General features: G+C 45.1%; 1 protein-coding gene across 1 annotated transcript in view; it reads right to left on the bottom strand.

The window, feature by feature from the left end:
* LOC124799210 (tensin-1) overlaps positions 1-13,671 on the bottom strand; it is a 524,781-nt gene that overhangs the window by 155,379 nt on the left and 355,731 nt on the right. The window lies entirely within an intron of this gene.

Here is a 13,671-nt window from a genome sequence, read left to right on the forward strand (position 1 = left end):
CCAAGACAACGCACAGGCTCGTATCGCGTTGTCGGTTAAGAGATTTCTAGCGAAATACAGCGTCCAAGTTTTAGATCACCCACACTGTTCGTCAGTCCTATCACCATGTGGCTTTAATCTATTCCCGAAGCTCAAATCTACAATAAAAGGAACAATATTTAGGTCCGTTGAAGCAGTGAAAGAAAAAGCGGCTCGCGTCGTCATGGACCTCACAGAGGAAGACTTCCAGCACATTTTCAATCAATGAAAAATTAGCCTGAGAGCTATAGGGATAGACGAGGGGAGTATGTTCACGATGACAATAACTAAATATCTATGTTTTTGAAACAACATGTTTTACAACGATAGTCCCATTATTTTATAGCCATACATCGTGCATATATATATATATATATATATATATATATATATATATATATATATATATATATACTACTGGCCATTAAAATTGCTATATCAAGAAGAAATGCAGATGATAAACGAGTATTCATTGGACAAATACATTATACTAGAACTGACATGTGATTACAATTTCACGCAATTTGGCAGCATAGATCCTGAGAAATCAGTACCCAGAACAGCCACCTCTGGTCGTAATAACGGCCTTGATACGCCTGGGCATTGAGTCAAGCAGAGCTTGGATGGCGTGTACAGGTACATCTGCCCATGCAGCTTCAACGCGATACCACAGTTCATCAAGAGTAGCGACTGGCATATTGTGACGAGCCAGTTGCTCGGCCACCATTGACCAGACGTTTTTAATTGGTGAAAGATCTGGAGAATGTGCTGGTCAGGGCAGCAGTCGAACATTTTCTCTATCCAGAAAGGCCCGTACAGGACCTGCAACATGTGGTCGTGCATTATCCTGCTGAAATGTAGGGTTTCGCAGGCATCGAATGAAGGGTAGAGCCACGGGTCGTAACACATCTGAAATGTAACGTCCACTGTTCAAAGTGCCGTTAATGCGAACAAGAGATGACCGAGATGTGTAACCAATAGCACCCCATACCATCACGCAGGGTGATACGCCAGTATGGCGATGACGAATACTCGCTTCCAATGTGCGTTCACCGCGATGTCGCGAAACACGGATGCGACCATCATGATGCTGTAAACAGAACCTGGATTCATCCGAAAAAATGACGTTTTGCCATTCGTGCACCCAGGTTCGTCGTTGAGTACACCATCGCAGGCGCTCTTGTGTGTGATGCAGCGTCAAGGGTAACCGCAGCCATGGTCTCCGAGCTGATAGTCCATGCTGCTGTAAACGTCGTCGAAGTGTTCGTGCAGATGGTTGTTGTCTTGCAAACGTCCCCATCCGTTGACTCAGTGATCGAGACGTGGCTGCACGACCCGTTACTGTCATGCGGATAAGATGCCTGTCATCTCGACTGCTAGTGGTACGAGGCCGTTGGGATCCAGCACGGCGTTCCGTATTACCCTCCTGAACCCACCGATTCCATATTCTGCTAACAGTCATTGGATCTCGACCAACGCGAGCAGCAATGTCGCGATACGATAAACCGCAATCGCGATAGGCTACAATCCGACCATTATCAAAGTCGGAAACGTGATGGTACGCATTTCTCCACCTTAGACGAGGTATCACAACAACGTTTCAGCAGGCAATGCCGGTCAACTGCTGTTTGTGTATGAGAAATCGGTTGGAAACTTCCCTCGTGTCAGCACGTTGTACATGTCGCCACCAGCGCCAACCTTGTATGAATGCTCTGAAAAGCTAATCATTTGCATATCACAGCATCTTCTTCCTGTCGGTTAAATTTCGCCTCTGTAGCACGTCATCTTTGTGGTGTAGCAATTTTAATGGTCAGTAGCGTAATACGTTAAGTAGTCGCCGCTCAGACTTAGACATCTGTCAAAGCGTTGTGCTAACTTTCCAATCCACTCGACATAAGAGGCAGCCTCCTACGCTTCCAGACAGTTTTCTACGCTAGACTGCTGCTCGTGACCTGTGCTAGCATGTTGTGTTCATAGGCAGCGACGCACCTGAGCAGAGGTGAAAATCAGAGGGGGCCAAGTCCGGGCTATGTGGTGGGTGACCGAACGCTTCCCACTGAAAACGCTGCAGGAGGGTCGTTATTGGTCCTGTAGTGTGCGGCCAAGAACTGCATGACAGTTACGTTATGTGGGGTTGCATGAAGTCAGAAGAGATCTCTCGCCAGGCACGCATCCTTGGCAGGAGACGCTATTGTTGTGGGTATCTTTACGCGCTCACTGTGCGCTCGGAACCGAGAAGTGCAAAGTGGCTTTACCTACTGGCGTGCCAGAGAAACTGCCCAGCACATCTCGCAAAGCTTCATCGAATTTTCACAGTGTTTTCCATTTCCGGACCGATCGTTCCTTACTTTCCGAATAGCTCTCGCACAAAGGAATTTGTTATTTGGCTCGTTTCGAATATCTAACATCTTCACTTAAGCACAGGATGTGGTTTAATGGTTTACCGCTAGCGTGTCATTTTCCTAATTTGAAGAGGTAATATAAGTTCACAGAAATCGGAAGATAAGCAACGAAACATCGCCGCAGGGAACAGCATGTACCACAAGCAGGAGTCTTTATACGCGGACATTGTCTCTGGTTCGTTAAATTTTCGTACAAGTATTCGTCCTTCACCTGTTGTCCTAGACCTTCGCAGAAACGGGAACGGGAAGATGTCCGCCGTCTCGGCTAATTTCACGGGCGGCCGAAAACAAAGAGGGAAAAGAAAACCAATCGTGAGGAGAGCGCTGTGTTAATTAAACTGCGATTCGAATAACGGCAGGGCTTTGAGGGGGTCGTTACAGGGGACTTTCACGGCAGATTGCAATCTCTGCAGTGCCTCTGGCAATTTTGTCGTTTCGAGTCGAGATTGCGTTGGTAGCGTTCTGACGGAAGAAACGCACTGGCAGCGCAGGCGTCGAAAGTCATAATAAGATATCGAAACTTGGTAACGTGGGGTACAGAAGAATACGGAGATGTGCTTCCAATTCGACGTAGATAAATGCTTTGCCAGGTAGGTTTACATGAACTATACAGCTATGTTTGTAAAAGGACAGGTGATTTCCCATCTGTGAACGCTTTATCAACTATTGAAAATGAGATAACTCAGAAGTAAAAATTATTACAACTTTTTATATTTGTATTGTGATAAAGAACGAGAAAGAAAGAGGAAGGAGGGTTAGTGATTTACCTCCCGTCGTCCTTGAGATCGTTAGTGGCTAGGCACGGACACCGTTCAAGACGGATTCATTAGGGCAGGAATTCGAATGTCAACATACTAAACAAACCTTTTTTTGCAATCGCCTGAAATGAGGGCGGGTATAGTTGCCATGGATAACATAAATTTATTTACTAGGCTGGGGACCCATAACTTTACCTTTCGCAGGCAGTATTCTTACAAGAGCGGAAGGCAAGGTCTCGCGTTCAAGCCCTGCAATGGCATGCAGTTTTAATCCACCAGGAAATTTCAAAACAGCGCGCACACAGCCACAAAAAGAAAGTTTCATTCTGGACAGCTAAATCTAGATGATCGGACGGAAATACAAACCAACTCCTCCAGAATACGAGTCCACTGTTTTCAAAGCTGATCGAAGGTTATACTTCCTATTTTTTAAAGCAGTGAAATATAGAAGGTCTATTCTCTTCTGTAGTAAACGCGCCGTTTCTACGTACGAACTAATTAAGTTGGAAACCCGATATCTTTATATTTTAGGATCAGGCGCACGTGTGTAATCACCAGGGAAGTTTCAAATCAGCGCACGCTCCGCTGCTGGTTGAAAATTTTCCTGTACACAATTCTATATGCTGCGGCTAATTCAAGTATCCAAGGAACGCAAGAGAACTTCAGTGAAGTTTGGAAAGTGGAGTAGAGGTAGTGACGAAAGCAGAGCTGTCAGGGCGAATTGTGGGTTATGCCTGGATAGCTGTGTCGGTAGAGCATTTACCCGCGAAAGGAAAAGCTTCTGGGTTCGAGTCCCGGTTTGGTACACAGTTTTCGTCTGCCAAAGTGTTTCAATTTATTAATTGTTTAATATGTTCTGATGTCCATCACGTGTTCCGCTTTACTTCAGACTGATGTTGGATTGATATGTACGTCTTGTTACGGAGCAGGACGCACGGTCAATTTTTAAAGATCATATTTTTTTCTAGGGGGAGTGGGGATGTTCGTTGCGTTGTCCTTCCTTGCCTCTTGCTTGGTACGACCTTGAGTAGTAACTAAGTGTCCATGTCCAGTTTCCTTTTAGCACACAGCAAGAAACCGCGGAGTTGCACAGACTGCCTAAACCTGCTACTCTCATCCTGATATTACAAGTTGAACGGAACCCTTAGGCAAGACTATATCCGTGCGTGGACGGTCAGGTGACGTTGTTACCGAGAGAAGACAAAGCGTCTACTCACACGTGTGCCTTCAAGCGGTAAGGACGTTCGCAGATGTGCGTTTCACAACTGCCGCGGCTTGCTGACAAAGTGATTTAAAGAAAAAAAGTAAATTCGTATGTCGTGCGTGGCTGCCAGTCCCTGAAGAGCGATTTTCAGCCGCCTCTTTGCAAGTTATTTCAACTGGACGCAACTTCGCCTACTTAAACTACCCCAGTAATTCTACCAGGGAAAGGCAACCTACAGTTCAGCGTGGAATCAGAACCACGTGTTGTTCCCGGTCTATCTTAACGCCACTGAGAGGTGAAGGCCAGAGGAAAAGTAGGCTGAAAAAATCCTGGGTCTAACTGGGATTCGATCCCGCGGCCTTACGGTTTCCAGGCTCCCAATCACGAAGACAGAATATGCCAACGTGGTGCAAAGCGTACGTGAGTGTGTCAATTGACAATATAAACTGAAGTATTGTTTATTCTACATCAGACGTTAAGACTGTCACAGCGGGAATAAACGCGATACAGCATTAAACGAGTTTAGGCCGCAAACAACAGTGTATGAAATTCAACGGAAAATAGTACAGTATATTCACGGTAATACCGAGAAATGGGTGCATTTGAATCTCAGAGAGAGTGGCGCTGGCGGTGAGTACGTGTACACACAAAAAGTTCAGTTTTCTGACAGAATTCGATTCACCGGTGGCGTGGAAACTTCTAGCAGTCGATAACTCCTCGGAGAAAGTAATTTGTTCTCTCATCACAGTTTCCTGGTTTGTCAATTACTGTTGCACCATGTCTAGTATCAACCGATAATTATACTCGCTCATTCTCAGTTAATTTCGAAATGAGTATTAGTCACTTAAAACAAGTGATTTTCGAAGAAATATTCTGCTCATCTAGTTTTTCCACCGGTGATGACTGCTTTCTTATTTTCGTGTTGTTCAGTGTCATGCACAGAATGCAGCAGCCGCAGAGAAAGCAAGCATCGCTTATTTCCTTTTAACTCTCCACACCATCACAGACTGCTCCCTGTGCATGCAGTACCGAAGTCCTCTCTGTGGCACGTCTAAACACAACCGACACTTCCCCGTAGCTTTAGCGCTAGCAGCCGGCCGCGGTGGCCGTGCGGTTCTGGCGCTGCAGTCCGGAACCGCGGGACTGCTACGGTCGCAGGCTCGAATCCTGCCTCGGGCATGGGTGTGTGTGATGTCCTTAGGTTAGTTAGGTTTCAGTAGTTCTAAGTTCTAGGGGACTTATGACCTAAGATGTTGAGTCCCATAGTGCTCAGAGCCATTTAGCGCTAGCATTGTTGCTCGCTTTAAGAAACGTATGAGTACTATAGCGGCCGAACGGGTACTCGAACTTGGGGAATTTGCCTTCGACGGGCAAGTGCTTTACTAACTGAGCTAAAAAGCACGACTCATAACTCTAAACTGAGCGAGGTGGCACAGTGGTTAGACATTGGACTCGCATTCGGGAGTACGACGGTTCAATCCCGCGTCCGGCCATCCTGATTTAGGTTTTCCAAGATTTCCCTAAATCGCTCCAGGCAAATGCCGGGATGGTTCCTTTGAAAGGGGACGGCCGACTTCCTTCCCCATCCTTCCCTAATCCGATGAGACCGATGACCTCGCTGTCTGGTCTCCTTCCCCAAAACAACCCAACCCCTCATCACTCAAACTCACAGCTTTCCTTCCGCCCATACCCCATCTTCTACCTTCAAAACTTCACAGAATTTTGCATAACTTGCGGCACTATCACTCCAGTAGGAAAAGATGTTGTGGGTGTATGGCATAGCCAAAGCCTGAGAGATTGTTTCCAGGACGAATTTTCACTCTGCGTCGGAGTGTGCGCTGATCTGAAACTTCCTGGCAGATTAAAACTTTGTGTTGGACCGGGAGTCGAACGTAGGACCTCTACCTTTGACGGGCAAGTGCTTTACCGACTGAGCTGTCCAATCACGACTCACGAACCCCCACCTCACAGCCTTACTTATGCCAGTGCCTCATTTCCTACCGTCCAAACTGCACATAAACTCTCCTGCATACCATACTTTCTTCCAGGAGTGCTAGCCCCGCAATAGATGCAGGAGAAATTCTGTGAAGTTTGGAAGGTAGGAAATGAGTTACTGGCGCAAGCAAAGCTGTGAGGGCGGGCTGTAAGTCGTTCTCTGAAGGCAAACTTCGTTTGGAACATGATTTATTTGTTACACTTGGACTGGGAATTTTTCCCGCTGCCAAATACGAGGTGCATTCAAGTTCTAAGGCCTCCGATTTATTTTCTAATCAACTACTCACCCGAAATCGATGAAACTGGTGTTACTTCTCGACGTAATTGCCCTGCAGACGTACACATTTTTCAAAACGCTGACGCTATGATTCCATGGCAGCGGCGAAGGCTTCTTTAGGAGTCTGTTTTGACCACTGGAAAATCGCTGAGACTATAGCAGCACGGCTGGTGAATGTGCGGCCACGGAGAGTGTCTTTCATTGTTGGAAGAAGCCAAAAGTCACTAGGAGCCAGGTCAGGTGAGTAGGGAGCATGAGGAATCACTTCAAAGTTGCTGTCACGAAGAAACTGTTGCGTAACGTTAGCTCGATGTGCGGGTGCGTCGACTTGGTGAAACAGCACACGCGCAGCCCTTCCCGGACGTTTTTGTTGCAGTGCAGGAAGGAATTTGTTCTTCAAAACATTTTCGTAGGATGCACCTGTTAGCGTAGTGCCCTTTGGAACGCAATAGGTAAGGATTAGGCCCTCGCTGTCCCAGAACATGGACACCATCATTTTTTCAGCACTGGCGGTTACCCGAAATTTTTTTGGTGGCGGTGAATCTGTGTGCTTCCATTGAGCTGACTGGCGCTTTGTTTCTGGATTGAAAAATGGCATCCACGTCTCATCCATTGTCACAACCGACGAAAAGAAAGTCCCATTCATGCTGTCGTTGCGCGTCAACATTGCTTGGCAACATGCCACACGGGCAGCCATGTGGTCGTCCGTCAGCATTCGTGGCACCCACCTGAATGACACTTTTCGCATTTTCAGGTCGTCATGCAGGATTGTGTGCACAGAACCCACAGAAATGCCAACTCTGGAGGCGATCTGTTCAATAGTCATTCGGCGATACCCCAAAACAATTCTCTCCTCTTTCTCGATCATGTCGTCAGACCGGCTTGTGCGAGCCCGAGGTTGTTTCGGTTTGTTGTCACACGATGTTCTGCCTTCATTAAACTGTCGCACCCACGAACGCACTTTTGACACATCCATAACTCCATCACCACATGTCTCCTTCAACTTTCGATGAATTTCAATTGGTTTCACACCACGCAAATTCAGAAAACGAATGATTGCACGCTGTTCAAGTAAGGAAAACGTCGCCATTTTAAGTATTTAAAACAATTCTCATTCTCGCCACTGACGGTAAAATTCCATCTGCCGTACGGTGCTGCCATCTCTGGGACGTATTGACAATGAACGCGGCCTCATTTTAAAACAATGCGCATGTTTCTATCTCTTTCCAGTCCGGAGAAAAATAATCGGAGGTTTTAGAACTTGAATGCACCTCGTATTACAGCTATCTTGACTGGTTGGCACTTCGTGTGTCATACCCTACAGACTGCACATCTTGATCTTTTACACGTCACTACCCACCTTGGAAATAATCACTGGTATCCAACGAAGCGTTTGCGAATGAGATACAAACCTACTTTTCATAGCTTCATCCGCACTATAATGTGCACACCTTAACCCACGACCAAACCTCTTCCGTGTCCACCCCTTTCGCCACGCCCAATTGCCCCTCCCCCCCACCTCTCCCTCACTTCTCTTTCCACCAATTACAGAAGTCATTAGCGATTTTAACGATCTGTATTACTATTCGTTCCCTACAATATGCATTTGGTCTGTGAGAGAGTCCAATGAATCAGTCAGCAATAAGAATGCTACGCGTATTCAAGAACTCAACTAATTAAGAAATGTAAGTGTTATTTTGTTTCGTTTTGAGAGAAGATTCCTCTAATTTCAAAAACTTTAAATCACGTTAAGGACACCTGTCAGCACTGGTGCAAACTTATCCGTACCGATGATGGAGGTACTTTTCAGCAACATACAGAGTTAGAAAAATAGCGGTAAGTTACGGGGAAAGACGAGTAATATATTACATGTACAAGAAACAAGAGGAAACAGTAAGACTGGAAGACTAAGAACAAAGTGCTCGGATTAAAAAGTGTGTAAGACAGGGAGTGATGTAGTCTTTCGCCCCTACTGTTCAATCAGTACACTAAAGAAGCAAGAAAGTTTCGAGAGTAGGATTAAAACTTAAAGTGAAAAGGTATTAACGATAAGATTCCCTGATGAGATAGCTATCCTCAGTTAAATTGAAGAAGAATTAAGGGACTTGTTGAATAAAATGAACAGTGTAATGAGTACAGAATGTGAACTGACGGTAAATCGAAGAAACACGGCCAGCCGAGGTGGCCGAGCGGTTCTAGGCGCTTCAGTCTGGAACCGCGCGACCGCTACGGTCGCAGGTTCGAACCCTGTCTCGGGTGTGGATGTGTGTAATGTCCTTAGGTTAGATAGGTTTCAGTAGTTCTAGGTTCTAGGGGACTGATGACCTCAGAAGTTAAGTCCCATAGTGCTCAGAGACATTTTTTGGAGAAAGACGAAGGTAATGAGCAATTGCAGAAACGAGAACAGCGAGAAACTTTACATCATAATTGGTGATCACGACTTAGATGTAATTACGGAATTCTGCTGCCCATGCAGCAAAATGACGTATGACGGATAGAACAATGGCGACATAAAAAAGCAGACTAGCGCTGGCAAGAAGGGCTTTCCTCGCCATGAGAATCCTACTAGTATGAAACATAGGCCTTAACTTGAGGAAGAATTTCTGAGAATGTGCTTTTGGACCAAAGCATAGACATAGACTGTGGGTAAACCGGAAAAAAAGAGAATCGAAGCATTTGAGATGTGATGCTACAGATGAAAACTGAACATTATGTGGAATGTTAAAATAAGGAAAGGAGAAGGTTCTCTGTAGAATAGGCGATGACAGGAATATGTGGAAAACACCGACAAGAAGAAGCGATAGGATGGATGTCTGTTAAGACATCAGGGAAGAACTTCCTTTGTAGTAGAGGGAAAAACTGCAGAGGAAGACAGAGACTGGAATACATACAGCAAATAACTGAGGACGTAGATTGCAAGGGCTTCTTTCAGATGAAAAGGAATTCGTGGTGACCGCATCAGACCAGCCAGAAGACTGACGACTGAGAAAAATAAACAAATAAAACAGCATAATTCTGTGATAATCTTATCAACTTTCAGGAATGATGAAGAAGGTCAAATGTATAAGACTGGGGTAAGGGATCCTGGTCCGGAAACGACCGAGTCGAAAGTTATAAGCGAAAATCGTTTTGATACCCCCCATAATGGACGTCTTCTACTGAAAACTCATTGCTTTCCACATTTTCGGTGTGCGTGTGTGGGGGGGTAGATGGACAGGAGGTAATACAGACCAAAAAAACAAAGAACTGTCTAGTAAACATGGGCTCTCAAATGCATACCTTATGAGCAATGAGCACTTGTTCAGTAAGAGAGATGTGTTTCACAGTTGCAAAGATGAACAAGTGCTTTTAGCTGTTAAGGTGTCCAGTTTAGAACCCAAGTTTACGAGACAGTTTTTTTCTTTTTTTGGTCAACGCTGCTATCTGTGCAAGTTGCCTATGCTACAGTCTTAGCGACAATAGTGCTGTTATATGAGGGTTGGAACTTTAATAGTGGCAACTAGTTATTTACAGCTGGTACAAAATAAATACGTGTTTCAAACTTTTACTGACTTTCAATGTAGTCACCAGCATGCTGTTCATTTTTGGAACACAACTTACGACCAGCTTAGAGACATAAGTGATGACACTTTCTCAGGACCTGACCATCATTTTGCAGGACAATGCTCAAATACGTACAGTGCAAGCTGTTACTGATTTGTTTGACTGATGGGGCTGCTAAGTCCTATACCACCTACTGCACTCCCCTGACTTAAGCCCTCGTGAGTTCAACTCGATTTCGAAACTGAAGGAAAAACTTCACGGCATTCTATTCAGAACTGCTACAAATTCGTCGGACATAGAAGCATTTCAGAGGCGGGCTGCTAGATTTGTTACTAGTAGGTTTGCTCATCACGCGAGTGTTAAGGAAATGCTTCAGGAACTCGGGTGGGAGTCTCTAGAGGAAAGGAGGCGTTCTTTTCGTGAATCGCTACTGAGGAAATTTAGAGAACCAGCATTTGAGGCTGACTGCAGTACAATTTTGCTGCCGCCAACTTACATCTACATCTACATCTACATGATTACTCTGCAATTCACATTTAAGTGCTTGGCAGACGGTTCATCGAACCACAATCATACTATTTCTCCACCATTTCACTCCCGAACAGTGCGCGGGAAAAACGAACACCTAAACATTCCTGTTCGAGCTCTGATTTCTCTTATTTTATTTTGATGATCATTCCTACCTATGTAGGCTGGGCTCAACAAAATATTTTCGCATTCGGTAGAGAAAGCTGGTGACTGAAATTTCGTATATAGATTTCGCCGCGACGAAAAACGTCTTTGCTTTAATGACTTCCATCCCAACTCGCGTATCATATCTGCCACACTCTCTCCCCTATTACGTGATAATACAAAACGAGCTGCCCTTTTTTGCACCCTTTCGATGCCCTCCGTCAATCCCACCTGGTAAGGATCCCACATCGCGCAGCAATATTCTAACAGAGGACGAACGAGTGTAGTGTAAGCTGTCTCTTTAATGGACTTGTTGCATCTTCTAAGTGTCCTGCCAATGAAACGCAACCTTTGGCTCGCCTTCCCCACAATATTATCTATGTGGTCTTTCCAACTGAAGTTGTTCGTAATTTTTACACCCAGGTACTTAGTTGAATTGACAGCCTTGAGAATTGTACTACTTATCGAGTAATCGAATTCCATCGGATTTCTTTTGGAACTCGTGTGGATCACCTCACACTTTTCGTTATTTAGCGTCAACTGCCACCTGCCACACCATACAGCAATCTTTTCTAAATCGCTTTGCAGCTGATACTGGTCTTCGGATGACCTTACTAGACGGTAAATTACAGCATCATCTGCGAACAACCTAAGAGAACTGCTCAGATTGTCACCCAGGTCATTTATATAGATCAGGAACAGCAGAGGTCCCAGGACGCTTCCCTGGGGAACACCCGATATCACTTCAGTTTTACTCGATTATTTGACGTCTATTACTACGAACTGCGACCTCCCTGACAGGAAATCAGAAACCAGTCGCACAACTGAGACGATACCCCATAGGGCCGCAGCTTGATTAGGAGTCGCTTGTGAGGAACGGTGTCAAAAGCGTTTCGGAAATCTAGAAATACGGAATCAACTTGAGATCCCCTGTCGATAGTGGCCATTATTTCGTGCGAATAGAGAGCTAGCTGCGTTGCACAAGAACGATGTTTTCTGAAACCATGCTGGTTACGTATCAATAGATCGTTCCCTTCGAGGCGATTCACAATGTTTGAATACAGTATATGTTCCAAAACCCTACTGCAAACCGACGTCAATGATATAGGTCTGTAGTTCGATGGATTACTCCTACTACCCTTCTTAAACACTGGTACGACCTGCGCAATTTTCCAATCTGTAGGTACAGATCTATCGGTGAGCGAGCGGTTGTATATGATTGCTAAGTAGGGAGCTATTGTATCAGCGTAATCTGAAAGGAACCTAATCGGTATACAATCTGGGCCTGAAGACTTGCCCGTATCAAGCGATTTGAGTTGCTTCGCAAGCCCTAAGGTATCTACTTCTAAGAAATTCATGCTAGCAGCTGTTCGTGTTTCAAATTCTGGAATATTCCATTCGTCTTCTCTGGTGAAGGAATTTCGGAAAGCAGCGTTCAATAACTCCGCTTTAGCGGCACGGTCGTCGGTAACAGTACCATCGGCACTGCGCAGCGAAGGTATTGACTGCGTCTTGCCGCTTGTGTACTTTACATAAGACCAGAATTTCTTCGGATTTTCTACCAAATTTCGAGACAATGTTTCGTTGTGGAACCTATTAAAGGCATCTCGCATTGAAGTCCGTGCCAAATTTCGTTCGTCTGTAAATTTTAGCTAATCTTCGGGATTTCGCGTTCTTCTGAACTTTGCATGCTTTTTCCGTTGCCTCTGCAACAGCGTTCGGACCTGTTTTGTGTACCATGGTGGATCAGTTCCATCTCTTACCAATTTATGAGGTATGAATCTCTCAATTGCTGTTGCTACTGTATCTTTGAATTTGAGCCACACCTCGTCTACATTTGCATAGTCAGTTCGGAAGGAATGGAGATTGTCTCTTAGGAAGGCTTCCAGTGACACTTTATCCGCTTTATTAAAAAAAATTACTTTGCGTTTGTTTCTGGTGGATTTGGAAGAAACGGTATTGAGCCTAGCTACAACGACCTTGTGATCACTATTCCCTGTATCAGTCATGATGATCTCTATTAGCTCTGGATTGTTTGTGGCTAAGAGGTCAAGTGTGTTTTCGCAACCATTTACAATTCGCGTGGGTTCGTGGACTAACTGCTCGAAATAATTTTCGGAGAAGGCATTTAGGACGATCTCGGAAGATGTTTTCTGCCTACCAACGGTTTTGAACAAGTAGTTTTGCCAACATATCGAGGGAAGGTTGAAGTCCCCACCAACTATAACCGTATGAGTGGGGTATTTATTTGTTACGAGACTGAAATTTTCTCTGAACTGTTCAGCAGCTATATCATCGGAGTCTGGGGGTCGGCAGAAGGAGCCAATTATTAACTTAGTTCGGCTGTTAAGTATAACCTCCACCCATACCAATTGGCACAGAGTATTCGCGGAAAGACCACAAAGATAAGAGAGATTAGGGCTCGTACAGAGGCAGTCATTTGTCCCTCGTTGTGTTCAAATGGCTCTGAGCACTATGGGACTTAACATCTATGGTCATCAGTCCCCTAGAACTTAGAACTACTTAAACCTAACCAACCTAAGGACATCACACAACACCCAGTCATCACGAGGCAGAGAAAATCCCTGACCCCGCCGGGAATCGAACCCGGGAACCCGGGCGTGGGAAGCGAGAACGCTACCGCACGACCACGAGATGCGGGCAGCAATGAGTTAAACAGATGAAAGAAGAATGTATAAAAGCACAGCACTCGAAGCAGACAAAAGGCAACATAATTTGTAAGAGATAACGTCATGTGAGGGAGCAACAGCAGCGATCTGTACAATTCATTATACATATTAA

The sequence above is a fragment of the Schistocerca piceifrons genome, chromosome 5 (assembly GCF_021461385.2).
Source record: "Schistocerca piceifrons isolate TAMUIC-IGC-003096 chromosome 5, iqSchPice1.1, whole genome shotgun sequence".
NCBI lineage: Eukaryota > Metazoa > Arthropoda > Insecta > Orthoptera > Acrididae > Schistocerca > Schistocerca piceifrons.